The sequence below is a fragment of the Phacochoerus africanus genome, chromosome 9 (genome assembly GCF_016906955.1).
Source record: "Phacochoerus africanus isolate WHEZ1 chromosome 9, ROS_Pafr_v1, whole genome shotgun sequence".
Lineage (NCBI taxonomy): Eukaryota > Metazoa > Chordata > Mammalia > Artiodactyla > Suidae > Phacochoerus > Phacochoerus africanus.
In genome coordinates, this window is record NC_062552.1 from 117881394 (window position 1) to 117908793 (window position 27400).

Genomic DNA, 27400 nt, shown 5'->3' on the forward strand with positions numbered 1-27400 from the left:
TTGGGTTTGCTTGAGAAATTTCACTTTCCCCTCCCCTCCCGGACACCAAATACCCCCCCTTCTCTAATGAGATTGGGCTCAGCCATGTACCTTGCTCTGACCAATGCATGTTGGTGGACATGATAAAGCAGCCACTTGACATGCCCTTGCGGAGTCGCATGTGCTCTTCTGCCTCGGCCAGGACTCCCCCCTGGAGATGCTGCCCTTTAGCTGAGCCCCACAGTGAACCCACCTAGGACAGCCTTAGCCCAAACCCCATGGAGAGCTCTATCCAGTGGGGCTGCAGCCTGGAGCTGAGTAGCTCGGTCTGGCCTGGCCTTGATCAGTCCTCCGACCTGTTTTTGTTTGTTTGTTTGTTTGTTTGTCTTTTTTTGTCTTTTGTCTTCTGTCTATTTAGGGTAGCACTCACGGCATATGGAGGTTTCCAGGCTAGGGGTTGAACCGGAGCTGTCACTGCTGGCCTACGCCACAGCCACAGAAACACAGGACCCAAGCTGCGTCTGCGACGTACAGCATAGCTCACGGCAACACTGGATCCTTAACCCACTGAGTGAGGCCAGGGATTGAACCCGCATCCTCATGGATACTGGTGGGGTTCGTTAACCACTGAGCCACGACAGGAACTCCATAAATGCTCATCGAGGGACCTTTGTTACGCATCGTTCTTGTGACTCTATGTAACCAATACCCAAAAAGACTAGGCCAGGCATTTCACAAAGAGGACCTTTAAATGGCCAGTAACCAAATGGAATCCAGATTAAGACCCCAATGCATCTGCTAATCCCAACTGGATGGATAAACCACGAGGTCCTACAGCACAGGGAACTATATTCAATATCCTAGGAGAAACCACAACAGAAAAGAATATGAAACATTATATATACATATGTATTAGTATGTATAACTGAATCTCTTTGCTGTACAGTAGCAGTCAACACACATCGTAAGTCAACTATACTTCAATAAAAGAAAAGAAAAAAAGACCTCAATACAATACCAATATACACCCACCGGAATGGCTCAGTGAAAAAGATAGGAAATGCCTTAGTCTTCCTGGTGTCACTCCCAGCCACCTGCTTCTCTCCACTAATTCTTTTTTTTTTTTTGTCTTTTTGTTATTTCTTGGGCCGCTCCTGCGGCATATGGAGGTTCCCAGGCTAGGGGTCGAATCAGAGCTGTAGCCACTGGCCTACTCCAGAGCCACAGCAACGCGGGATCCGAGCCGCATCTGCAACCTACACCACAGCTCCCGGCAATGCCGGATCGTTAACCCACTGAGCAAGGGCAGGGACCGAACCTGCAACCTCATGGTTCCTAATCGGATTCATTAACCACTGCGCCACGACGGGAACTCCTCTCCACCAGTTCTGACTGGTTCAGCCCTTGGCGTCCTCCTGCTCAGCCCAGGCAACAGCCTTCCTGATGGTCTCTAAGGCAAGGACACGCTTTTCCCCTGCCCACCTGTGGTTCCCACCCCAGTCTCCTTGCTTATACTGTGCAAGACATAGCTCTCTCCTTTCCACATTTTAAAAACACAGAGTTCCCTGGTGGCTCAGTGGGCTAAGGATCTGGCATTGTCACTGCTATGGCTCTGGTTGCTGCTGTGGCATGGGTTCCATCCCTGGCCTGGGAACTTCTACCTGCTGCAAGGGCAGCCCCCCCCCCCAAATAAAATAAAATAAAGGGAGAGAGAGAGAAAACTCCTTCTCATTCCTCAAGGCCCAGAGCAAGTGCTTCCTCTTCCAGGAAGCCTACCAGTTTCCTCCAAGATACATTCTGCTGCCACTAGAACTTCTCCTTCTGGGCTGTGGTCAGTAGTTCATGTGTGGTCTTGACCCCGGGTTCTCTTCCCAAGGTCATTGCCTTATGAGGGGGAAATGCCTGGTTCAAGTTTACTGTGTGGGTGACTATATGTCTCTGCTATTGTAGGGCTTGGTAAACACTCTTGATTGTCCACCCAACAGCCATGTCCCTCAACTTCTCTGACGGCAGAACCTGGCTTTGTTCAGGCAACGGAGTGCCCTCTTCCATGGATGAAGCAGGCTTCTTCCAAGACAACGGGGATGCTCTCCTCGTCTTGGCCAGAGATTAGTTTAGGGATAGACATATAGCCTGGTTTGGGCCAAAGAGCCATAAAGGAAATTCTGCTAGGGTCTCCCAGGAAGGGCTTTCCTTTTTCTAATAAAAGAGAAAGCAGCAAAGAAAGTGACTCCTCGCCCACACCCCTGCTTTGTGCTTGGAGGACTTGATGCTTGGCGTGGTGGCAGCTACCTTGTAACCGTGAGGGGAGTGGTGTCAATTCAGTGAGTTTGACAGAGTGAATGACAGGTCTTCAGAGTCTCTCATTATGTTGATGAGCTGCTGAACCAAGGCTGGCTCTGCTCATCCTGGCCTGCTTGTTAGCAAAAGATTGATGATCTTTATGGGTTAAGTCAACGTTCCTTGGCTTTTCTGTTATATGGGGCCGAAATCATCTTAAAGCATAGTTCTTAGGCTTGGTCAAGAGTCTTGAAAAGAGGCCAAGGCCCTAGTCCCACCCCAGACCGTGCGCTCCAAGCCTTCAGGGCTGGCATCTGACCACTGCCATGTTCCCTGAGCATTTCAGTGCAAAGCCAGTGTTGAAAACCACAAGTGTCAGGCAGCTGCTCTGGGCTCCGTTCGTTGCATGTTATAGAATTTGGACACTGTTACGTTATCCAAACAGGGAGAGGGGAAGGATATTCTGACCTCAAAATCATTTTGTGCCTGATATTTAGGGGGCCTTCATTATTGTTGTTGTTGTTTTTAATATCAATTTTGTTTATTGTGAAAAAAGCCCAAGACTGGATATCAAGAGACATGGGTTCATGTCCCAGCTCAGCCATGGGCATCTCTCTTTCTCTCACAGGCTCTCGTTTTTCCATCTGTTAAATGGTGAGATGGGCTAGAGCCTGCCCTCCTGCAGGGGGCACTGTGCAGCCAGGTGGCCCTTACCCCAGCTGGCCCAGGCTCTGCTTCCCACCCCTTCTCTTCTTCCCTGTGGCCAGGTTTGGGTACACCCAGAGCAGTCTTCAAGGGCGTGGGGAGGGTCTCTGCCCAGGGAGGTGAGACCCCCTTGGCTTCTCCAGAGTCAGACTCCAGCTCTGCTCCCCAGTTATCACAGGGCAGAGACTCAGAGTATGTGGCGCCACCCTGACTGAAAGTGCTAATGCCCAGGGCTTGGCCCAGAGTCATGGTGCCCCATCTGAGGGCATTGGTTCCAGGCCAGGAGCCAGGGTCTAAGAGTCAGAGACCTGAGTTATAGTCTCCAAGTTGATCTTAAAGTGCTGTGTGACCTTGGCCACATCCCTGTCCCTCTCTGGGCTTCATTTTCCCATTGCAAAAGGGGAGTCTTGGCTGAAAGGTTTTTAAGGCCTCTGCCAGTTCTAAAGCTTCTATAGCTCCTTGAGATATTTGGTTTAGCTCTGCGCCAGTGAACCCCAAACTCCATCTCCGAGGGTCCCTTCTGGCCACTTCAGCAGGTCTGCCGTGTGTAGAGAGCTTAGCGTTGGTTATGGGGAGATAGGGAGCCAGGTGGGAGGGGCAGGATCTTGGGTCTGACTGTCAGGAACCCTAGATCTAGTTCCTATTTTGCAACTTACTGGCTATGTGACCTTGGTCAAGTCACTTCCCCTTCCTGGGGCTCGGTTCCTTTATCAATAAAAATGAAAATAAGACAACTGACTCAGGGAGTTCCCGTCGTGGTGCAGTGGTTAGCGAATCCAACTAGGAACCATGAGGTTGCGGGTTCAGTCCCTGCCCTTGCTCAGTGGGTTAACGATCCGGCGTTGCCGTGAGCTGTGGTGTAGGTTGCAGACGCGGCTTGGATCCCGCGTTGCTGTGGCTCTGGCGTAGGCCGGCGGCTACAGCTCTGATTAGACCCCTAGCCTGGGAACCTCCATATGCCGCAGGAGCAACTGACTCCATCATATTGCAGGAGCAATGGGTGTGCTGGGCAAGTGCGGGCAGCTTGGGAGGGTCCCCACCAGGCCCTCACCCCAAGGCAGCCATTGACCCCCAGCCTGGTTTGGGCTGCTCAGCGGTTCTGGGCAGCACCCAGCCCCAGCCAGCACTCCCTTCCCAACCAGATTCCTAGGGAGATGACGGCAGTGGCGGGATGGTCCCTGGAACCACCATCTCCTGACTCACGAGCACCCCCGCCCCCTCCCCCGCCACGGGAGGAACAATATCCAGAGACTTTGCCTTTTGCCACTTATTTCATGGCATTGCCCTGACAACGGCCCTCAAAGCTAAGAACGTTTCTCTGTTGTTGTTAACTTATTAATTCTTCTGCCTCCTCACTTCCCAAAAGGACTTGAGGCCCCTGCGTGATTGATCCCATTTGATAGATGAGGCAGGAAAGGTTCAGAAAGGGGAAGGGAAGGGATTGCATGAGGACAGACAGCTGAAAGCAGGGACGGGGGCCCCATCTTCCTACCTCAAATCCAATGCTCGCTCTGGGAGTTCCAGGAATGCCCATCCAAGCACGTGGCACCCACGAGGGTTCTGAGCAGGCAGGGGGAATACTGCATCCCCATCCGGCTGGGCACCTGTGCGGTGGGCACCACATCAGGGGGAGGTTCCCACGGATGGGGTTTGACCTTGAAGGGACCTTGAGGGAGAAGAACTCCCCCACCCCCACTGTGGGGTCGACACCTCTTGCTTTTTCCACGGACACCTTCAGCTTTGAGGGGCCTCGAGTAAGTTCCCCCATCTTTAGCATCCTTGTGTACAAAGCAGGGACACTGCTTGGTACTATTATTGTAGAAATGGTGACAGAATCAGGAGGCACAAGCGCGGACAGGCCTGACGCTGGGCCTGGCTGGTGGCAAGGAAGCGGGTGATGCCAGGCTGCTCCCGCATCACTTGGCCTGTGAAATCACTGGCTGGTGCTGCTGCCGCGGACACCGGGGGTATCTTCCAGGGCAGGGGGGCTGCTCAGCCTTAGCCTGAAGGGGCAGTGAGGAAGCAGCCAGTGGGGTCAGCTTCGCTGGGTTCACATCGCAGCTGTGCTGATTATTAGCCTGGTGGCCTCTTAGAATCTCAATTTGTCTGCCTGCAAAATGGACATAATAAGAGTACCTAATTCATGGGAGAGTGAGGGCAGGGGTGGGGGCAGGTGAGGTCCTGGGTGATGCGGTGCCCCTTGTTTGTCCTGTTTCCCATCATTTTTCTGCTGCCCAGCTTGATTTCTGAGGCCTTAGCCTGGAGGCTGGGCTACCTTCTGGGCCCGAGTCCTGGAGAGAGGCCAGCAGTCTCAAGGGACCTTCGGGGAGGCTAATAATGATTTTTTAAAAAATAGCCTTTTCCCAGGGAAAGCAGAACGCAGGGGGCCCTGCCAGGCAGGCCAGGGGCCTGTGGAAAAAGCAGTGTTCAAGGGTGGCAGATTCAAGGTCAGCTTGGAATAGGAGAGACTGGGGCCACCTCTGAGCCTTCCAGGGGCTCCTCTTTTACCTCCTTTAGAGAGTCCCAAACACTGGCTCCAGGGAGCCCCCACTCCCCCAGACGGCACCTGTAAGGTAGGGATAAAGTGGCTATGACAGGGGTCCTTGAGTTAACAGTATAGCCCTCAGAATAGGACCTGTTCCATCCATAGCCCATGTGCTGCTAAGCTGGGCCTCAGTTTCTACACCTGTGAAATGGGTATAACAGCAAGGGCCTTGAAGGCTGCAATGAGCATTAAATAATGGCATTTGAAAAGTGGTCCTTCTTCCCCTCAGTTCCTTCCCCTCCCCACAAATCCAGGCTCCCCAACAGCCAGGGTCTTCCCACAGCTGGCAGTGGGGCCAGGCTTCCCTGGATGGGGTGGGGTCTTGGGCTGCTTGTGGGGCTGCACTCAGAAGGGAGGTTTCCTGGATGTCTTATCACAACCTGGGGAGTGGGGGGCTTGTCTGGGAGGGTTGGGGGCTAGGAGGGGCCTGGCCATCATCCTCCAGGGCATCAAACCCCCCCTTAGCCCCTCACTGAGTCAGAAGTGAGAGCCAGACAAGCCGCTTTCCATCCCTCCCTGGCCTCGTTATCTGGCTAGCCAGCCTTCCAGACCCACTTCACGCAGCTCCTCCGCCAGGAAACCTCCCTGATTTGACAGCCGAGGCATCCTGGGCTGCCTCCAAGGGCACCCCTCACAGTCTAGCGCTCTAACTGCCTGCTGTGGGCCTGTGTCCCTAGAGAGTCCAGAAACTTCCACAGAGCGGGACTGTGTCACATCCATGCCATAACCCCGGGACAGAAGCCAAGGCCAGGTACACAGTAGGTGTTTAATAAATGGATGGGCAGGTGAATGAAATGGGTCAAATCATGGAAGCACAGCTATTATGAGAAGATACTGGGCACAGCAGACAGCGCGGCCGCAGGGCTCTGATGGCCTGGGTTCAAACCCGGCTCTGCCCCCAGCGGGCCTGTGATGGGAGCGGGTTACTCCCACCCCTCTGCCTCACTGTACCCCTCTGTAAAAAGCAGATAATAACAGCAGCTGGCCCACAAAGGTGACAACACAGAGGTCACGTACATGAAGGTACATAAAAGGTACGAGGTGATATACGTAAACGCGGGACAGGGCACCCGGCACGCGGCCAGCGACCCGGGAAAATCTGCTAACATTAGTCCAGGGCTGCTGATACGCTGCAATTCTCTGCTCTGACCCGGTCCTGCTGAGACCCTGTTACCCAAGCATATTCCCAGCTGGCAGTTTCCAAGGAGGCTTGGCCTGAGGAGTCTGGATTCTCCATTTAGAAAGAGGGAGAGTTTGGAGTTCCCGTCGTGGCTCAGTGGTTAATGAATCCGACCAGGAACCATGAGGTTGTGGGTTCGATCCCTGCCCTTGCTCTGTGGGTTAAGGATCCAGCGTTGCCATGAGCTGTGGTGTAGGTTGCAGATGCGGCTTGGATCTGGTGTGGCTGTGGCTCTGGTGTAGGCTGGTGGCTACAGCTCCGATTAGACCACTAGCCTGGGAACCTCCATATGCCGCAGGAGAGGCCCTAGAAAAGGCAAAATAAATAAATAAATAAATAAATAAAATAAAAATAGAAAGAGGGAGAGTGAGCCATTCCTGCCGGCACAGAGGGCTAAGAAGCCACCTGCAGGAGTTCCCATAGTGGCTCAGTGGTAACGAACCTGACCAGCATCCATGAGGATTTGGGTTCAATCCCTGGCCTTGCTCAGTGGGTTAAGGATCCACTGCTGCTATGAGCTGTGGTGTAGGTCGCGGATGCGGCTCGGACTCTGCGTTGCTGTGGCTGTGGAGCAGGCCAGCAGCTGCAGCTCTGACTCAACCCCTAGCCTCCTGGAAACTTCCATATGCCGCAGGTGTGGCCCTGAAAAGACAAAAAAAAAAAAGCATCCAACTGCAGAGGCTCAGGTGGCTGCGGAGGTGTAAGTTCGCTCCCCACCCCACACTGCGGGTTAAAGGATATAGCATTGCTGCACCTGCAGTTCAGGTCAGATTCCATCTGCCGCTGCAGCTCAGATTCAGTCCCTGGCCCAGGAACTCCCATATGCCATGGATGCAGCCATTAAAAAAAAAAAAAAGTATTTAAAAAATGAAAAGCATAAAAAAGAACGAGAGTGAGAGCCACAGGGAGCAGCTTTCCCCCCACAGCTGTGGTCAGGAAGGAAGGCTAGGGCATCAGCTCCTGGGCTGTCCCCGGCAGCCCCAGGGGACCCCGCTGAGCCTGCCCAGGGGTCAGCAATGGGGTCAGAGCTTGGGACGGAGGGAAATCCCTACGCCCTCCCCAGTCCCAGCCCGGTGCAGGAAGGTCATGGCCTCCACTTCCAAATCCCTGCTCCCAGAACCCCCCTGCTGCCACCTCCTTCCTGCTGGCACCACCTGCTGTCCTAGGAGCCATGGAAAGACCCACAGCCTGTCCCACTCCTCCTAACCCCGAGTTCGAATTCATGTGCAAGATGACTGCCTACAAATGACAACAGGGGACATGTAGGGCGCACTTGGTTCGTGGAGAAGTGATGACAAAGACTAAGTGCTGGATGAGTATTTCAGGCAGGGCCCACTTGCACGCTTTAGGTATGAGCGTGGACTCCTCAGTTTCCCTCTTGTGCAAAGCACTGTGGCTCAGACCCTGCACCAAGCACGGGGAGAACCACAGCCTTAATGCCTCCCCTCGCAGCTAATTTATGCTCTCACGGACGTTGTTCCGTGTGAGCCACGTGGTAGATGAGGGTGTTGTTCCCATTCTATGGATGAGGAAACTGAGGCACATCAGGGAGAAACCGACGAGGAAGAGACCAGAGGCTGCATCTTTGACTTTACATTCAGCCCTCCTCCTCTGTGACCAACAGCCTCCAGTTATTTCGTGAGGTTTGAATAAAGGCCCAAGTTAAACTGAAGACTAAGTTTATATATATACTAAAAAAAGACTATATGTGTGCATAAATATATGTGTATATACATACATACGTTATATGTGTATATAATTATCTATTTATATGTGTATACATACATACATAACATACATATATAATTAATTATCTCTATCTGTCTACCCATCTATTTATCTATCCCAGAGCCATGACCCTTAGCCCAGGGAAATCCTAAACACTAGCTGCTTGGCCAGCCTGGGGCCGCAAGCGGCAGTGAGGAACTGGCCTGGGCTATTCCCTGGTCCCCCAGGGTCCTCATAAGTTATATCAAAGCTTATCTTTTAATCGGCTGCTCCCCCAGGATCCAGAAGGGTCCTAAGAAACCTGAGGAAACACCTGCAGCTGGAGGGCTCGTGGCTGTAAAACCTTAAAGCCTTCTCTCCCCTTCTTGAGTCCTATGGCTTTAAAACCTAACGCATAAGAAGGGATGCTGCTCGCACTGCTGTTTATAAACTAGATAAACAACAAGGCCCTTCTCCAGAGCACAGGGGACTGTATTCAATATCGTATAATAACCTATAATGGAAAAATATCTGACAAAGACTATGCCTATATAAATCACTTGGCTGTAGCCTTTGAACGAAATATTGTAAATCAGCTATATTTCCAAACAAAAAACAAAAAACAAACAAAAAAGGCCGGTGCTGTGGGTGCCTGCACAGCTTCCTGGCCAGTTTCATGCATGGCACCATTTGACCTTCTCAAAATCCCCGGAGTGAGGGGAGGAGTCTCCCCATTGCACAGATGGAGAGCCTGAGGCCCAGATTGTAAGCAGCACAGAGTCTGCCTGCTCCTCTTTTCACCAGACCCTCTGACCCTGCATACTTAGGGCAGTGGCCAGGGGCTAGTTCCTTGGAAATCTCTGCTCTGGCTGAGCCGTGAGCTGGCTGTGGGGGAGGGGGAGGGGAATCCAGGCCACCTCGCGTGGCCCTCAGAGGGGCCCCGCGTCAAAGCCGCAGGGTGGGCCTTTGCACTGCCGACAAGCCTCTGACAGCTGGTGTCCAGGACCTCACAGCTGCTGGGATCCGAGCCTTTTATCCAGGATCCAAAGCTAAAAGCCCTTCCCAGCTCTGCTAATCCTAGAAGCTTTGATGCCGCTTACCGGCTCCTGGCTTCCCTCGGGTGCTAGGACTTCAGGTTTCTGAGGTTGGGCCAAAGTTGCTAGAGGTTAAGGAGGGGATCAGACCACAGCCCAGGATGGGAAGCTGAGGCCTAGCGACGGGGCATGATGGGCGCAGGGTCACCCAGGTAGGAGCGGACAGCCAGCAGTTTGAACCTGTCCAGAGCTGGTTCTGCTCCCATGCCACCACGCCCCCAGACCCTCAGTGCCCATTGTATGCCAGGGAGACCAAGAGCCCATCCGAAATGAGCTGAGCAGCGCTTGCTAACCCAAGTCAGAATAAATCTCTCACCAGTGGCCTGGGACTCCAATGGCAAGTCTTGTGCAGTTATTTATTTATCGGTGTACACTGAGGAAGTTACCCCCAAACAGGAGGAGAGAGAACGTGAGAGGGAGAGAGCAAGGAAGAAAGTACAAGGGGGAAAAACCCTCTTTCATGTTTTGTGGTGGAAAATATTCCGTTTTCCGGAGTTCCCGTGGTGGCGCGGTGGTTAACAAATCCGACTAGGAACCATGAGGTTGCGGGTTCAATCCCTGACCTTGTTCAGTGGGTTAAGGATCCGGTGTTGCCGTGAGCTGTGGTGTAGGCTGGTGGCTACAGCTCCGATTCGACCCCTAGCCTGGGAACCTCCATATGCTGCAGGAGCAGCCCTAGAAAAGGCAAAAAGATTTAAAAAAAAAAAAAATCTGTTTTCCGAGGAGAAGCATAAATTCCACACGGGCCCAAAGGCCCGCAGTCAGAGGGGGTGCCATGAACACCAGCTAAGAAAAGCATCCATGAAAGCCAAGTTTCCATTTCATCTCTTTGGGCCTCGTGCTATTGAGCCTCTGGGCCCATGGGTCACCTTCACCTCTGCCTCCCAGGCAGAGGGCCCGTCTGTCACCTCTTGGACCTGCAGGGGCCCGCCCCTCTCTCAGACCCCAGGCTGGCCTCTGCAACCAGCCCGCCTGGCCGGGCACATCCAGGTCTGGACACAGGACTCTAGGCCCCGGCCCCAGTTTCTGCCAAGGGCTCAGCCAAGGCCAGGCTTTGCTGCCTGTGCCAGGCACCTGGGCTGGGGGCAAAGAAGGGCCAGCCTTGCAGGGCCAGGTCTGAACCTCTGACAGCTGCGGCCCCGCCTCTCTGCAGCCCAAGGGTGGCCTTGCCCAGCCCTGTTCTGGGCACCTGGAGGACACGGACCCTCCCTCATCCTGGTCCCTGGCTGACAGAAGGTTCTGGAAGCTCTAACTCCAGACCTCAGAGTAGGAAGTCTCGGGTGGGGCAAGGGTGCCTGCCTAACCACACACAGGGCTTTCAGTCAACATCGCACCCAAATCTGCTAGGAAGATCACACCCAGATCAGCTAGGCCCTTTCTCCTTTTCTGTTTTTGTTGGGTTTTCTCTCCTGCCTTTATTTAAATCTTTTCCTTCTCCTTGATCTACTTGTCCTCCCTTTTTCCATTCTTCCCTCTGTGTCATTTTCTTTAAAAAAATTCAAGTAGGTTAAGAATCGCCTGACTGGAGTTCCCATCGTAGCACAGCAGAAATGAATCCGACTAGGAATCATGAGGCAGCGGATTTGATCCCTGGCCTCGTTCAGTGGGTTAAGGATCCGGCATTGCCGTGAGCTGTGGTGTAGGTCGCAGATGCAGCTCGGATCTAGTGTTGCTGTGCCTCTGGCATAGGCCGGCAGCTACAGCTCCAATTCGACCCCTAGCCTGGGAACCTCCATATACCGCAGGTGCAGCCCTAAAAAGACAAAAAAAAAAAAAAAAGAATCACCCGACTTCTACATCACCACCACCTCCCCAAATATTTCCTTCAAGCGCAAAGCTTTTAAAGATTCTTCATGTACCCTTTCAGGTTTTAGTCTGTCCAAAAGGAGGTGCTGAGTGGGGGCAGACTAAAGATGCAAACAAGTCCTGGGACAGCCACCTCCTCCAGGCAGCCTGACCCATAAGTGGAAGGACATAGGGCGGCTCCAGAGATATCTGTGCACCTCCTTTGGGAAGACTGTCTTGGATGCAGCCTGTCCACAATACACGGCACCATATGATGTCTGGACGGTGCCAGGACGGGTCTGTTTACCACAGTGCCGCTCCCCTGGGAGGCCCCAGAGACCGGAGCTTAGACTATGGGCCCTGGAAGCCAGCAAGCCGAGAGGCCAGGATTTGTTTCCCGACTCCAAGACATGCTAGCTGTCCAGCTTTAGCCGAGACCCTTACTTAAGCTCTCGGGACCTCAGCTTCCACATCTGGAAAATGGGAGGCATGATCAGCTCTAACTTTCGATGCCCAGGAGGTCAGTGAGAGGAACCGCACAAGCCCTGGGCCCAGGGCCTGGCTCATAGTAAATGCTCACGGATATCAACCATGCTATTCATTGTAAGATCATCATGGGTAGATCACAGCTGCCCACAGCAAAGAGGAAGCAGAGGGTGCCCCCCCCACCCCGCCCCTGCCGCTGCCTCCCCTGCCATGACGCACTCAAGGCCTGGCCTGTTTGTGCAAAACTGGGTGATGCAAACCAGAAGGATGCCAGGTGGAGGCGCCACCAGCTCCTGGAGGAGGCTGTGCTGTAAACAGGCCTGCCACCAGCTGTCAGGACCCATCCAACTGTTCTGGAAGTGACTGCAGCTGCCCCCGGGCGGCCTCCCTGCACGCAGCCCCAGGGCTCCCCTGCGGCTGGTGGGCTGGCCCCGCAGGCTCTGCCTGGACCCCTGTGAACTCCCTCAGCCCCCTGCCTCACGCACGAGCCAGCTGTCCCTTCGGTGATGGGAACTCTTCCATCCTTGGCCTCTGCCCAGACTCAGGTCTTAACCCCTCACCTGTCCTCCCTAAAGGTCGCTGCCTCCTTGCCTCCTCATTCCAGGCCATTGCTGGGCTTCCTGAGGAGCTGCCTGAATCCCGCCAGCCCCTCCTCTGCTCAAAAGCAACCGGAAAATGTTTCAACTTCTTCTTCTTGCCTGGCCTGGTGGGAGCTGCATCCCCTCCTCTAGCCCCCCAGCTTCCCCTCCCAGGGTCACCCCCACTTCTCACCTCATGACCCTTTGCTGGAGCCACCCTGCACTGCTCAGCATCACCCCAGATCTGCCCTGGCTTGCCTGCCTTTGCCTGAGCCGCCCCTCCACCTGGAGGTCCCTTGCCCCTCCGCCCACCTGATAATATCCATCCATACTTTCAAAAGGCAATCAACTCCTTGAATATGTCCTCATGCTTACACACACACACACACACACACACACACACACACACACACACAAGCACCCACGAGGTATTCCTGCATCTCTGCCTTCCCACAAAACATTTCTCATTCTTTACACAGTGTCATAGTTTTTAACAGTGTCATAGTTTTCGATTCCCTCTTGCCAACCTCAAGTCATTGCAGGTACAGCCCATGGTGGCCAAAGTTGCTCTCCCCTCCCCCCACTACTGCCCACACGGAGGCCCCATAAATGACGCATGGAATTGACGCCCCCAAGAATGAGAATATCTATTCACTCAACCTAAAAGCATTTCTGAAAGTCGTTTGTCTGACACAGACATTGCCCAAGGCCTATGGAACCAACAATAGCATCATTGATACCCCTTTTGCATTTCCATTTTTAGACGTGCACAGCCGAGTGGTATTCTGAGCAAGACTCCTCCAGAAGATTGGGTAAGTACTTGCAAACAGCAGATTTTATGTCCCCCAGATCCCAAGGCAAAGTCACCAGCCTGCTTCATAACTCAGGAGGATAGAAGAGAGGCAGATGCGAGATCATGGCTTGCCTCTTAAGAAGGTACAAGTAGGCACCACAGCAGTTAAGTCCCAGCCAGCCAAGCAATCTTTCTCTATAAGAAGGTTGAAAGCATGCATTACCTGTTAGGCTCTGAAACAAGGGTACAGTTCAGGGATAATAAAAAAGATTTTTCTGGAGAGTGTCTTAATTCAGAACATGCTTCCTGAGTTTTCCTTCTGCCCTGGCCCTGGGCTTCTGGCTGCTCTGCCAGGCAATTCCAAAACACTCTCCTTTGAAGCAGGGAGTTTATTTCGGGCCCACCGCATGACCAGCGATGGCAAGCCAAACTATAAGATGTTCTGAATCTCAGATTTCCTGTTTAAAGCTCGCACCGAGGGAGCGGCGATGCTGGTCCCTCCCAGGCACATCAATTGCGGACTTGACTTCAGACAGCATCTCGGAGCTTTGGCCCTCCCGTGACGTCATCAGTTGTGATCCTTGACATGGAGGCCATATATGGGTATGTTTCTGGATCTCCCCAGGAGGGAGCGAGAGAGGAGAGAGATGCAGAGGGTGAGAGAAGGAGGGACACAGAGCTGGCAGATAAAGACCCAAGAGCAGGGGAGGAAGCAGGCGTGGGAGAGAGGAGGAGGGAAGGGAATGGAGAGAAAAGAGGAAAAGTGGGAAGAGAGAAAGGAGGGGAGGCAGGGAAGCTGGGAGGGAGCCGAGAAGGAGGGAGACAGAGCAGGACAGCTGGGAGGAAAATGGGCTGAATGAGAGGGACGCGGGGACGAAAGGGTTTGGCGTAAGGGCCTTTGCAGACATCGCTGAGCCTGGAGCAGGTGGCGGAGTCTTGTGTGGGATGTACAGAATCCGGCTGCTGGATGCTATGAGGTGGGGCTGGAGCTACAACAGGCAGGGCCACAAACAAACAAATGAGCACGCGGGCAAGCCCTGGCAGATGCCCACTGCAGAAGCCAGGGAAGAAGGTTCTGGAACTCATGCAGTGCGGAAAATGTCAGCCTCCGGTGGCAAAGACAACACACATACCACCACACGCACTGAGCACGTGGGAAGACAGGTGCCTACAGGCCCTCATCTGTATTCAGATCTCATGCTAGAGAGTCAGGGGCGGTGGGGGATGGGGGGTGGGGTGGGGGTGGCCTGGAAATGCCACTTGGTCTACGCCTCTAAATGGGGAATCATTTTTTTTTAAGTTTTATTGAAGTAGAGTTAATTTACAAGGCTGTGGTCATTCCTGCTGTACAACAAAATGACCCGGTCCTACTTGCACACATTAAATGGGAGAACATTTTAAAGGCCCCTTCGCCTTGCAGGATGTTGGATTTGCGACCCCTCATAATGTAATTTCCTATCGACACAAACTCAGGAGAGCTTCAGGATGCCCTTAGGCTCACTTTGCAAGTCCCTTCTGGAAATAAATCTCAGTGAGTTTTATCTCTGCGGTCGGGTCAGGGTTCTGGAGGTCTGACCCAGGGTGGAGGACAGGAGGACACAGTCCCAGGCTGTCCTCCGGCTACTCACATCGCCCCCACGGGGACAGCCCTCCAGGCCCCTGTGGCTGGTGGCCGCACAGGCTCTGCTCCGGTTTAGCCCCTCCCAGACCATGGGCCGTGAAGGGCTGGGCTGTCCAGGGCTCTTAAAGGTTCAGGGACTTTTCTCAGCAGGAAGACGTTCTAGCAAACTCGATGGAGTGTCTCTGGGGTCTTGCTCCTTCCTTGGAATCCCTGCCAGACGTGGGCCATAGATTCCTCTGCTTCCCTGTGTCACAGACCCTAGATTTGATAGAAATGGAGTAGACACAGGTAGTCGCAGAAGTCCCAGTAAAGGACCCCAGATAACATGGGAAACCTAGGGGACACTGGGAGATGGCTGTAAGGAAATAAATTGCTCAAAAAAGCCATCAGCACAAGGCAGGTTTGCCTCATCAGTGGAGCCTTGAGAATTGCCTCAGGTGGTTGGGTGGGGATGGGAAGGGGCCTGCTTTCAGGTTCAGACCAAAGGCAGGAGTTTGAGGACCACCCTTCTGCTCATTTGAATACACACCTTACCAGGTGCCAAGGAGGAGCTGCTTCTCCCAGAAAGGAAGGGGGGGCTTTTCCCACCCCCACTCCCCTTGGCTGATAAAACTGTAGCCCCCCCCGCCAGATCCTTGGGGCAGAGCTTCCGTGCCTGCCCGCTTGCATCTCTCACAAGCATCCTATCCTAATAAATCTATTTCTGGCCCATCACTTTGTCTCTCGCTGAATTCCTTTGCACAGAGGCATGAAGGACCTGAACCTCAGTGAGTCCAGATGCAGGGTGAGTGATTCTAATTTAAAACCCTGGGTTCGAGTCCCAATGTGGCTTTAGGTTGGGTTCGAGTCTCAATCTGGATTTAGGCTGGATTCGAGTCCTGACACGTGGGTTCAAGTCCCAGTCTGTGTTCTGGCTGGGTTCAGGCTGTTAATGCCATCAGTTTCAGATTTGGCCCAAGAGGGGTGGGCCATGGGCAGGCACAGGGGCCCCTCTCAGGTGGTCATCTGCCTCACCTCTCCCTCCAATCCAGACAAATCTCTTGTAGTCCAGAAAGCTGGAGAAACCTTCTCCAGATCCTGTTGCCTGGGCCTGCCCTCAGCTTCTGAAAATTAAGAGCCCAAATAGTGGGTGAATCATTATAGGGGACAGAAAGTGGACTAGGGACAGGGGAACAGCAGGGCACACGGCTGGCCAGGCACACTTTGACCAACTCATGACACCTTCCAGCTAAACTTACACAAACTTCCCAGCAAGGGCTATGGTCACCCTATTTCACAGATGAGAAAACTGAGGCTCCAAGAGGCTGAAGAGTCTGTCCATAATCCCACAACCTGTAAATGTACGTGATGGTTTAGTGATCTGAAAGACATCTGCCTAACACAAACACCAATGCTTTTAGCCACACTCCCCCATGTAAGGAAGAATTCAAACATTGGGGCAGAACGAGCCCCATAAGGCAAGGCATATAAATCGGTGAGTGCTTGCTGTTCCCCTGGTTCTCCACGCATCCCACCTGGGAAGCTTGATGCTGCAGATAAAGGTCACAGAGCCTGAGACGCAGGGTGGCCTGTCTTCTGATATCACTCACCTCCACAATGAATGTGTTGGCCAATTCAGTGATTCTCAACCTCAACCGCACATTAGAATCCTTCTAAACTTAGCCATGCCTGCCTCTACCCCAGAGATTCGGATTTAATTCATTGGAGGCAAGGCCTGAACAGCACTGATTCTTAAAAAATTTTCATTAAAGTGTAATAAACCCACAGAAAAGCACACCAATCAGTTTTTACAAACAGACACATCAAAGAGAGAATGCCATGGGCACCCTAGAAGCCCCCTTTTGCTCCCCAAACCCATCTTAATATCACCACCCACCACCTCCTGCCAAGGGTGACCACTCTCCTGATGGCTTACAGCTCAGGTTGTTTTGAAGGTCTTAGGAGTGGAGTCACACCTGAACAGTAGAACCTGAGGTCTGTCCATGTTGCTTTATGTAGGTAAGGATTGTTCTTTCTCATTGCTGTGTAGTCTTCCATGCTGTGAAGATATCATGGCCGATCCAGTCTACTGCTGATGGACCTTTGAGTGGTACCTAGTTTTCGCCTATTATGAATAGTGTAGCTGTGAACATTCTAGAACATGTCCTTTGGTGAATATCCATGCGCATTTCTGCTGGGTCGACACCTAAGACAGGAATCACTGGGTCAGTGAGTCAGCAGGTGTTCGGCTTTAGGAACACTGCCCATTTTCCAAAGTTGTTGTACCAGCATTCCCCTCGGCCATGTGTCAGAGTTACAATTGCTCCATCTCCTTGCCAACACTTGGATTTTCCGTCTTTTCCATATTATCCCTCCTTCTCCTTCTTTTTCTCCTTCTCTTTCTTCCTCCTCTTCTTTTTTTTTTTTTTTTTTTTTTTGCTTTTTAGGGCATATGGAAGTTCCCAGGCTAGGAGAACTGCCAGCCTATGCCACAGCCACAGCAACATGGGACATGAGCCAAGTCTGTGATCTGCACCACAGCTCAGAGCAATGCCGGATCCTTAACGCACTGAGCAAGGCCAGGAATCGAACCCACATCCTCATGGATACCAGTCGGGTTCACTATCGCTGAGCCGAAACAGGGACTCCCACATGACGCATTCTGCTGGGCAACAGTGGTGACTCATTGCAGTTTAATTTACCTGTCCCTGATTACAAATGACACAAGCATCTGAAAAGCCCTGGGCCCAGTGATCTCTGGAGGCTTCGTACAAGGCCCTGGAGGTAGTCCTTGTGAAAGAGTCCTCCAGGGAGGGTTTTTATGGGGACAGAAAGGGCTAAATGGGGGAGAGAGTCAGAGGCAGAAACCAAACAACTGGTCAACCTGCTGTGACCATCAGGAAGAAAGCCCCCAGGCCCACCCAGGGCACCAGGAGGGTTCCACTCCCCCATCCTCCAGGGAGTCTCCCCTCCTCCCGGTCTAGCGCCCCACCCCCACGGCTTCATTTTTCCCCATAGTGCTACTCACCCCCCTCACCTATTACTTAGTATTTGTCATTTGTTCATTGCCTGTCTGTCCCACCTGAAATATTCTTTCTGTTCACTGCTACGTGTCCGTGCCTACAACAGTGCCTGGCACATAGTCAGTGATCACTAAATGACTGCTGCCCTATGTGTTCACACTCAAGCCATGCAGCTCCTGGGTCTAAACTGGGGAGGGCTGTGGCATGTCTGCCAGCCTCTTTCCGGCTTTTGGCCACACACACGCACGCACGCACGCACACACACACACACGCATGCACGCACGCACGCACGCACGCATGCACGCATGAGACCTCTCCTTTTCAGGCTTCCCTTCATGTTTATTTTCATCTGAATTCAATGAGTAAGGTTGGGGGGAGGGCGGCAGTTCATGGAGCCCCATACCTAGTAGGGACCAGAGAGAGAGAGAGAGAGTCAGTCTCAGCCTGTTTTCTGTAGGACAGCTACGGAGAGAAAGAGTCAGGGGAGAGGAAGAGCCAGGGACGGGGGAGGGGGTGGGAGCTGGGGTGCGGGTCAGTGCCGACTCCTGGGACAGCTCTGACCCGGTGATGGGACATCATCCGCTAAAATAAGCACCCCTGCGGCCTTGGCGTCCTGGCCCCCAGCCCTGGCTGCCTCTCCATAGCAGTTTATTTTAGTTTCAAGAGATGAAGAGGGACAGACAAGAGTCAGATTCACACCCTGGGCAGAGCTCTGGGGTGGAGAGGACAGAGGGCAGCGGGCAGGGCTTGGGGAGGGCAGACGAAGGCCCCAGTCCTGGGAGGGAGGGAGGGGAGGACGGAGGGAGGGAGGGGGGAGAGAGGAGGGAGCGGGGGGGGGGGGGGAGAGGAGGGAGGGAGGAGGGAGGGAGGCCACATCTATAGGAAGGAAGGAGGGGGCCAGGAGAGGGCAGAGAGAGGTCCCCACCCGCTTCCTTTCGGTAACAATGGGCACTGTGCCCTCTGGACCGTAGTCAACCGGCAGCGCCTTCCTGGAACAACCTGGCTCCCCTCAACCTCCCAGCTCAGGGGCAAAGCAAACCCCAGGGAGGGAAAGCCCATCCTCTCATTCCCAGAGAGTGGAGGGAGGGCGTCCCCCTCACCCCTGGGATGGGAGGGCAGTCAGGTCAGCCTCACCCCCACTGACACCCTGGATGTGGAGGTGACACCCACTGGGATGAGGCATCACCATCCAGCAGGTCCCCGAGGACGGGCAAAGGGCTGCCCGACCCTGGCCCTGCTCCCTCCGACAGCACACGTGCCCAGAGAGGGAGGAGCAGTGGCGTCTCGTAAGGGATTCCGTCACATTAGCAGCCACGGAGCACAAACTCCATCACCGGACCCTGGGCTCTTTGCAGCCGGCCAGGACCTTCCTGAGCCATGACTGCAGTGGTCTGGACAGACCAGCAGGACAGAAAGAAAGGGCAGGGCCACCGGCCTCAGCCAGCCTCACAGCTCCCTGCTCTAAAGCTCACCCCGGCCCCACAAATCGCCCACCACCCTCTGCCAGAGGCAGAGCTCACCCGCCCAGGGAAGAAGGGCAATGTCAGCTCCCCCGACTCCCGGGTTCCTGTGGGGTGTTGAGCCATCTGCAGCAGGAGTTCTTTTTTTTTTTTCTTTCTTTCTTTCTTTCTTTCTGTTTGTTTGTTTGTTTGTTTATTTTTGGTCTTTTCAGAGCCGCACCCCCGGCACACGCAAGTTCCTGGGCTGGGGTCGAATCAGAGCTGTAGCTGCCGGCCTACACCACAGCCACAGCCACTCGGGATCCAAGCCAAGTCCGCAACCTACACCACAGCTCACGGCAACGCTGGATCCTTAGCCCACTGAGCGAGGCCAGGGATCGAACACACATCTCATGGATGCTCGTTGGGCTCATTACTGCTGAGCCACGACGGGACCTACCAGGACCATCCTCTGGGAGCGCTGAATTTCTCTAAGGAGTGTCTTTCCCTGGAGGATGGCCCACTGGGGACTTGCTGGGTCAGCCCTGTGCGGACAGTATCTTCCATGTGGAGACGCCACCCACGCGCAATCCGCGTGAACACCGCCCTGCCCAGTTTCTGGCCCGCGCACCAGAGGCGGATTATCCCTGCCCATCCCTCGCTTGCTGCGCAAGGCCCTGGGCCTCTCTGAACCTCCGTTTCACTTTCAGAGAATAGGAGAGCAATGAGTCTTCTCTCCCATGGCTGTTAGAGGAGTAAATGAGATCCCAGGGGAGCGCCCATTGCGGCTCAGTGGGGTAAGCACCCAATTAGTCTCCGTGAGGACGAGGGTTCAATCCTCGGCCTTGCTCAGTGGATTAAGGATCCGGAATTGCCACAAGCTGTGGTGTAGGCTACAGATGCGGCTCAGATCTGGTGTTGTTGTGGTTGTGGTGTAGGCTGGCAGCTATAGCTCAAATTTGACCCCTAGCCTGGGAACTTCCATATGCTGCAGGTGGGGCTGTAAAAAGGGAAAAAAGAGAGAGAGACCCCAGGGTTCAAACAGCCCTCCCAGCGCCCAGGCCCAGGGGAGGCTCCTCCATGAGCCACCTCCCTCTCCCCAACGCCCCTCCACCTAGAGGGGAGAGGTACAGGGGAGGACATCTCCCATGGCTCAGGTTGGCTCAGCTGACCAGTGGGCCTTGGACTGGCCCATCCTGGAGGCTGCTGGCCCCCCTCCAGGGCTGGATCTCACCACGCCTGAGTCACCCCTGGGAACTCAAGTTAGCTTTGTTAGCTGCTGGAAACAGTTTTTCCATGAACATAAACATGTTCCGAGCAGAGCTGGGATCCCTCTATTGTCTTTAGCAAAAGGGAGAAAGGCATCTCCCAACCAGGACCAGCAGGCAGCAGGCAGCAGGCCCACCCTCCAGACCCAGGATGAGCCAGGCTGTGTCAGACGCTGCACTTCCGGCTGGAGGCAGCAGCTCCTGGCCAGCCCAACACCATCCGGACAGAGCCGAAGCCAGGTGGTGCAGCCGTTCCCTCCATAACTGCAGCGGAGTGGGGAGGGCAGGTGCCTCTCGTATTCCGTCCCTAGCCAGCCAATCTGGAGGCAGATCTCACAGGCAGCAAAAGTGGCCGCTCCAGAAATGCAGCTGTCACCTGTTTGGCATCTCTGCAGGCCAGCCAGCTGAAGGGCAGCTGATGGCTTCACCTCAGCCTTGCTGCTTGGGGAATGCAAAGTGGCCAGGGATGTGACACCACAGAGCGGTCAGCCAGACCTGGCACTGGGAGGAGGGGCCTGGGCTTGCTGTGATGCAGGGGCCCTGGGTTCTGGGTGGGAGGTGGGGCTGAGGAGGAGGCAGGCAGATGGGGCATCCCACTTTCCTGGGGGTGGGAAGCGAGGCAGATGCCCCCATTTACCAGCCTCGCCAGGGGTCCCAGCACTTGTCTGGCCAGCCCGGGAGGGAGTTGTTATCCAGGATGGGGGAACCCGAACCCTCCTGGGACTTGGCTGCCCTTGGTGATGGGGACACCTCCACCCATACTACCTCTGTCCCTCGGGAACCGAAAGAGCAGAGGAAGAAGTGTCAGAACAGAAGGTCCTCGGGGTTCCTCTGCTCCAGCGTCCTTTTCCTGAAAAAAGGGAAACTGAGCCTGGAGTGTGAAAGAGCCTCGCCAAGGCTTTGCAGAAGCCACAGCTTCCAGCAACTTGTTCTGTTTTTCTGCAACGCCCTCTCACGCTTAGGGTGCAGCCATAACGGTTGATGCCCTTGACCCTAAAACCCAAGTTGCTGGGCAACCTGGCAGGAACTGCACCACCGCAGAGGGGGAGGGTCCCCGAAGGCAGGTCGGACGTCCTCATGGGCACATTTACGATGCCTGCTGCCCCCTGGAGACTTCCAGAAATGCTTTGGGGGTAGGGAGAGTTTGAAATAGACCGCAAACCCCAGACACAAGCTGAGGCTTCCAGCACAGGCAATTTGGGTGTCAGTGTCATTGTGCTTCCTTGTTCCCACTCCAGGAGGTCAGGCAGGGGCCACTCCCAGCACAGACTCCCTTGTAAAGCCACTGGCCCAGACCGCCCTTGAGGAGCCCAGTGGCTAAGAACCAAGAGCCTGGAGTTACTTGTCAGCTCCACCACTTGCTAGCTGTGTGACTTTGAACAACTCACTTAACCTCTCTGAGCCCTGGCTTTCTGATCTATATGATGAGGGGGGCGGGGAATGACATGCCTCATAGGAAGGTGGCAGGGATTAAATGTTATGAACAGCAGTCACTCCCACCTTAGCCTCGGTTTTGCTTTCCACAATTTCCGTTACCCTCGGTCAACTGCAGTCCAAAGATGTTAAATGGAAAATTCCAGACATAAACAATTCCTAAGTTTGAAATTGCAAGCTGTTCTGAGTAGCATGATGAAATCTCATGCTGTCCTACTCCCTCCTGCCTGGGACATGAATCAGCCCTTTGTCTGGCGCATCCCGGCCATTGGTCACTGAGTGACCGTCTCTGTTATCTGATCGACCGTCGAGGTATCACAGTGCTTGTATTCAAGTAACCGTCTTACTTTATTATATGGGCCCAAAGCGCAAGCGCCTTGATGCTGGCAATTCAGATCTGCCGAAGAGAAGCCGTGCAGAGCTTCTTTTAAGTAGAAAGGCGAAAGCTCACAAATTCACGGGGAAATAAAAGAAATTATATGCTGTGGTTGCTAGGAATAAATCTTCTGTCCGTGAGACTGCAAAGAAGAAAAAAGAAATTGGTGCCAGTGTTGCTGTTGAATTGCAGACTACAGACGTTATAGGTACAGTGTGTGATGAGTGCTTAGTTAACAGGGAAAAGGCATTACATTTGTACGGTAGATGTTTCGAGAGAGAAAGAAAGACCACATTTGCATAACTTTTATTACAGTGTATTGTTATCATTGTTCTATTTTATTATTTATTACTGCTGTTAACCTCTTACTGTTCCTAATTTATAAATTAAACTTTATCATAGGTATTATGTATAGGAAAAAGCAGTGTATGTAAGACTTGGTACCACCCACGACTTCAGGTGTCTACTGAGGGCCTTGGAACGCATGCTCCATGGATAAGGGGCAGCTAGTGTATAAACATCCCTTAGAATAAAGACCTAGGGGAGTTCCCGTCTTGGCTCAGTGGTTAACGAATCTGACTAGTACCCATGAGGACATGGGTTCCATCCCTGGCCTCACTCAGTGGGTTAAGGATTTGGCACTGCTGTGAGCTGTGGTGTAGCTCACAGACGCAGTTTGGATCCAGCGTCGCTGCGGCTGTGGTGTAGGCCAGCAGCTGCAGCTCTAATTCGATCCCTAACCTGGGAAACTCCGTATGCTGTGGGTGCGGCCATAAAAGACAAAAAAAAAAAAAAAAAAGAATGAAGACTTAGAAATGTCAGATTTTTTTCTCTTTTGGCCGCCCCGTGGCATACAGAGTTCCCTGGCCAGGGATCGAATCTGAGCCAGGGCTGCGATCTATGCCACAGCATTCAGACAGAGACAGACAGACAGATAGACACACACACACACACACACACACACACACACACAAACGGTGACACTTAGATCACATGTACACCCCACACGCGTAGCTTACATTCTTTAAGTGAAGGAAAGAGGCAAACTGAATCCACCAGTTGGCAGGACAGTTGGCAAATGAACTAGTCTTATGAAAATAGTCAGTAACTGTCAAAGTCTCTTGTTTCCTAAAAACATAGATCTCTCCCTTTTTTGGTGCTCACGTATAGGTACACACTGTGCCGTGAGAAGGACCTGGCACCTTGGAAAGAGCTCATGCCTGGCCGCCAGCGTGCTGGTCTTAGCCCTTCTGGAAAGTTCTATATGATCCTATGCAAATCTTTCCCCTCTCTGGAGCCCTGAGAAAAGAAGGAAGGCTCTGACCTGTGAGCTGTTAAGAATACAGCCCCCAAGGAGTTCCCGTTGTGGCTCAGCAGGTTAAGAACCTCACTAGTATCCATGAGGAAGTGGGTTTGATCCCTGGCCTCACTCACTGGGTTGAGGATCCGGCCTTGCCGTGAGCTGTGGTGTAGGTCGCAGATGCGGCTTGCATCCGGCGTTGCTGTGGCTGTGGTGTAGGCCAGCAGCTGTAGCTCTGATTCAACCCCCTGGCCTGGGGACTTCCACACGCCGCAGGTGTGGCCGTAAAAATACAAAAGAAAAAGAAAAGGAATGCAACCTGCTCCAGACTCTGAGCACCTCTGAAACCAGAATGAGGAGCTATAAATTGCCCACCCACATCTCTTTGCACTCCAAGAAGAAGCATTCTAACCGTAAATCAGCTGGAATGCAAATCAAGCCTCCTTCAATATTTTCAGAGCCATAAATAAAAAATGGGATAGCAATGATTCCAGAGGAGCCCCTGAATCCTGGGATTCAACCTCCTATTACACATCGTTTCAAAATAACTAGCTCTTGGGCAGAGTTCAGTTACTGCGCCTGTTTGCGCAGGACTCTCCCCACCCGACCCCCACATGAACGTCCCCACTGAGGCCGACCCTCCCCGAGGCCCTCGGGGACCCCTGGGGTGAGTGGACCGTGGAGTCAGGGAGGCGAGGGCTGGAAAAGCCTGGGCGTTTGTGGTCTCAGCCAGTCCTCAGGAGCAGATGTGGCCATTTCACAGAGAAGGAGATGGAGGCTTTGAGATTCATCTATCTCCCAGTTCCCTCCGCTAATACGGGGGCAAGAGTTAATATTCTGGGTGCGTGTGTTTGATAGGGATGCAGCGGCACCGGTGGTTGTAGAAGTCCCTGTGGATTGCAGAGGATCACGGATGGAAAAGGAAATCTAGGGGGCTTTGGGAGATCACTGTTAAGTTAATAAATCACTCAAAACAGCCATCAGAACGAGGCTGGCTGGCTTGACTGACTAGTGGGAGCACGAGAATTTTTGCCTCAGGTGGTTGGGTGGGGATGGAATGGGGCCTGCTTTCAGGTTCAGACCAAAGGCAGGAGTTTGAGGACCGCCCTTCTGCTCATTTGAATACACACCTTACCAGGTGCCAAGGAGGAGCTGCTTCTCCCAGAAAGGAAGGGGGGGCTTTTCCCACCCCCACTCCCCTTGGCTGATAAAACTGTAGGCCCCCCCCCCCCCCCCCCCCCCCCCCCCCCCCCCGCCAGATCCTTGGGGCAGAGCTTCCGTGCCTGCCCGCTTGCATCTCTCACAAGCATCCTATCCTAATAAATCTATTTCTGGCCCATCACTTTGTCTCTCGCTGAATTCCTTCGCACAGAGGCGTGAAGGACCTGAACCTCAGTGAGTCCAGATGCAGGGTGAGTGATTCTAATTTAAAACCCTGGGTTCGAGTCCCAATCTGGCTTTAGGTTGGGTTCGAGTCCTGACACATGGGTTCAAGTGCCAATTGGGGTTCTGGCTGGGTTCAGGCCGTTAGTGTGGTCAGTTTCATGTTCAGATTGCTTAAAAGTCTTCCTCTCTCTGTCTGTTCTTTCCCTTCCTCCCATCCTTCCCCGTTTTCCTGGTGCCACTGCTGTCAGCCTAGCATCCCCTCCAAACTGCACAGTCATCGCTCCTGGCCTGGCCACTGAGGAGCCTGTGACCTCGGTGCCCGGAGCGCCTGCCAGCAGCCGGGGTTGTGCTCAGGGGGACGTCTGCCAGCCCCTGGGCTCCTGGGATGAGGGCTGAGCCTCCTTGTTGAGGCAGGGCCCATGGGTGGCCCCTCAGGCCTGCCTTCCCTCCGGGCTTATATTTAGCAGCGAAGCCTGGCCTAACGGATCAGGTGTCTGTTATGCCACATGTCCCGGGAGAGGGACTGTTGTGGCCTGAAGATAACGCCCAGTGGCCTGGTTTCTGACTCATGTGGCCTGGTGCCTGTTGGGCTGAGAGCTGCGTCCCCCTGGGGACATGTGGCTCCTGGCTCATGGGACGCGGGCCTCCCAGGCCCTTGGTAGGACCTCTGAGTCCTCGCAGCCTCATTCTCTCCCCGCCGCCACCCTCGCTCCACCCTCTGCCCTGGGCTGCATTGGACCCTGGCTCTGGATCTGCAATGCCCTTTCCCTCTGCCCTTTGGGCAGGTTCGGTGGAGCAGCTGGTGTGGGGTTAGAGCAGGTGCGCCATGTGGTCTGCTGAGCACAGCCGCTGGGAGGGTGGCTCAGTCCTTCTCCGGCCTGGGGGTCTCATCACCTGTAAGTCCATAACTAGTACCTTCCTCCTGGGGCTGCATGAGGCTTAAATGAGAAGGTCTAGGGCTGCTCGAGGCCAGGGCTCAATAACTGTAATGATTGCTATTTTTATCCTCAAGGCACAAACTAAATGCCATGAGCCCAATTAAGAGCCAGAAGCAGTGTCAGCTGCTGGGATGCAGAACCCCTGCCTACGGGGAGGCACAGCCTGGGAAGGCACAGCCGGGGGCAGGGAGGAGGGGGAGGGGTCCGAGCGGGGGCTGGGCAGGCCTTCCAGCAAAGGAGGAACAGGTAGCCCTGGGTCTGGGCAGATGAAGCTTGTCTGTGCACAGGTGGCTGCAGGGCATCCCAGGCAGCAGGCACAGCATGAGCCAAGGCCCGTGGCCTTGAAGCCCATGGCCTTGTAGGCAGTGCCAGCTGGGCCACAATAGGATATGGACATGGCTGGACTACAGGGTGGGGGAAGGGCAGACATGGGGCTGCAGGAGCCGGGCGGCACTGGACCAGGAAAGCTCTGCAGGCCTAGCTGAGTGCTCGGAGTGCAGCAGGGCCACCCATGGAGAGATGATTTGGTTTTCTTTGGGGCCACCAAAAATGGACCCTTATTCTCCTCACTCATCTGTCCAAGTTCAGCCTTCCAGGTGGATGGGTAGCTCTGCTTCTCGGTCAGCGGCCGAGGGTCCATACTTAAAGTTTGGCATCACCTGCAAGTTTCCGAACTCTGGAGGCTGGAAGACCAAGATCAAGGTGCCGACAGATCCAATGTCTGGTGAGAGAGCCCGCTTGCTGGCTCGGAGGCCGCTGGCCGCCTCCTCATTGTAGCCTCCCATGGCAGAGAGCAGCCTGGGAGCTTTCTTTCATTTCTCCAGCCTAGAGCAAGTATACTGGGGGGAGGGGGGGTGGCAGGGCAGGAGCAAGGGGGAGGGATGGAGGGAGGGAGGTTGGGAGAGAGAGATAAAGAGGGAGGTCTTGCCGTTCTCATCGTGGCTCAGAGGGTTATGAACCTGATGAGTATCCATGAGGATACAGGTTCAATCCCTGGCCACGCTCAGTGGGTTAAGGATCCAACATTGCCATAAGCTGTGGCGTAGGTCACAGATGCAGCTTGGATCTGGCATTGCTGTGGCTGTGGTGTAGGCCGGCAGCTGTAGCTCCGATGTGACCCCTAGCCTGCGAACCTCCATATGCCGCAGGTGTGGCCCTAAAAGGAAAAAAAAGCGGGGGGGGAGGTGTTTGTTGGGAAATATGTGGATAAAAGGTTGGGGTGACTCTGGGCCCTCAGAGGAGGGGGAGCCACTCTGCACAGCGGAGAGGGAGGGTGGTGGACCCAGGAAGGAGGCAGTGGGAGTGGGTGTCATGGAGGACCCGCCCTGCACACCCACCCGCATTTCCCAGGAAGGTGGTGGGTGCTATAGACCTGGGGCCTGGGGCAGGGGGCCGTGCACAGTCTGGGTGGAGGTAGTCAGCCTGGGGCAGGAGCCTGGGGGCAGGAGAACAGAGGCCCTGGGAATCAGTAGAAGCCTTGAGAGAGGCTTTGGATACAAAGGGC

At 54.0% G+C, this 27400-nt stretch overlaps 1 protein-coding gene across 2 annotated transcripts in view; it reads right to left on the reverse strand.

Annotated features, from left to right (window-relative positions):
- ASB2 (ankyrin repeat and SOCS box containing 2) overlaps positions 1-13681 on the reverse strand; it is a 48340-nt gene extending 34659 nt beyond the window's left edge. The window contains exons 1-2 of one of the 2 annotated variants that reach the window (XM_047794655.1): positions 13356-13681; positions 4457-4568 (exon numbers count right to left, since the gene is read on the reverse strand). The gene's annotated coding sequence lies outside the window, so the exon portion shown is untranslated. The remainder of the gene's footprint in view (positions 1-4456; positions 4569-13355) is intronic. The other variant, XM_047794654.1, reaches the window with a different exon arrangement.
- Between the last annotated feature and the right edge of the window lie 13719 nt (positions 13682-27400).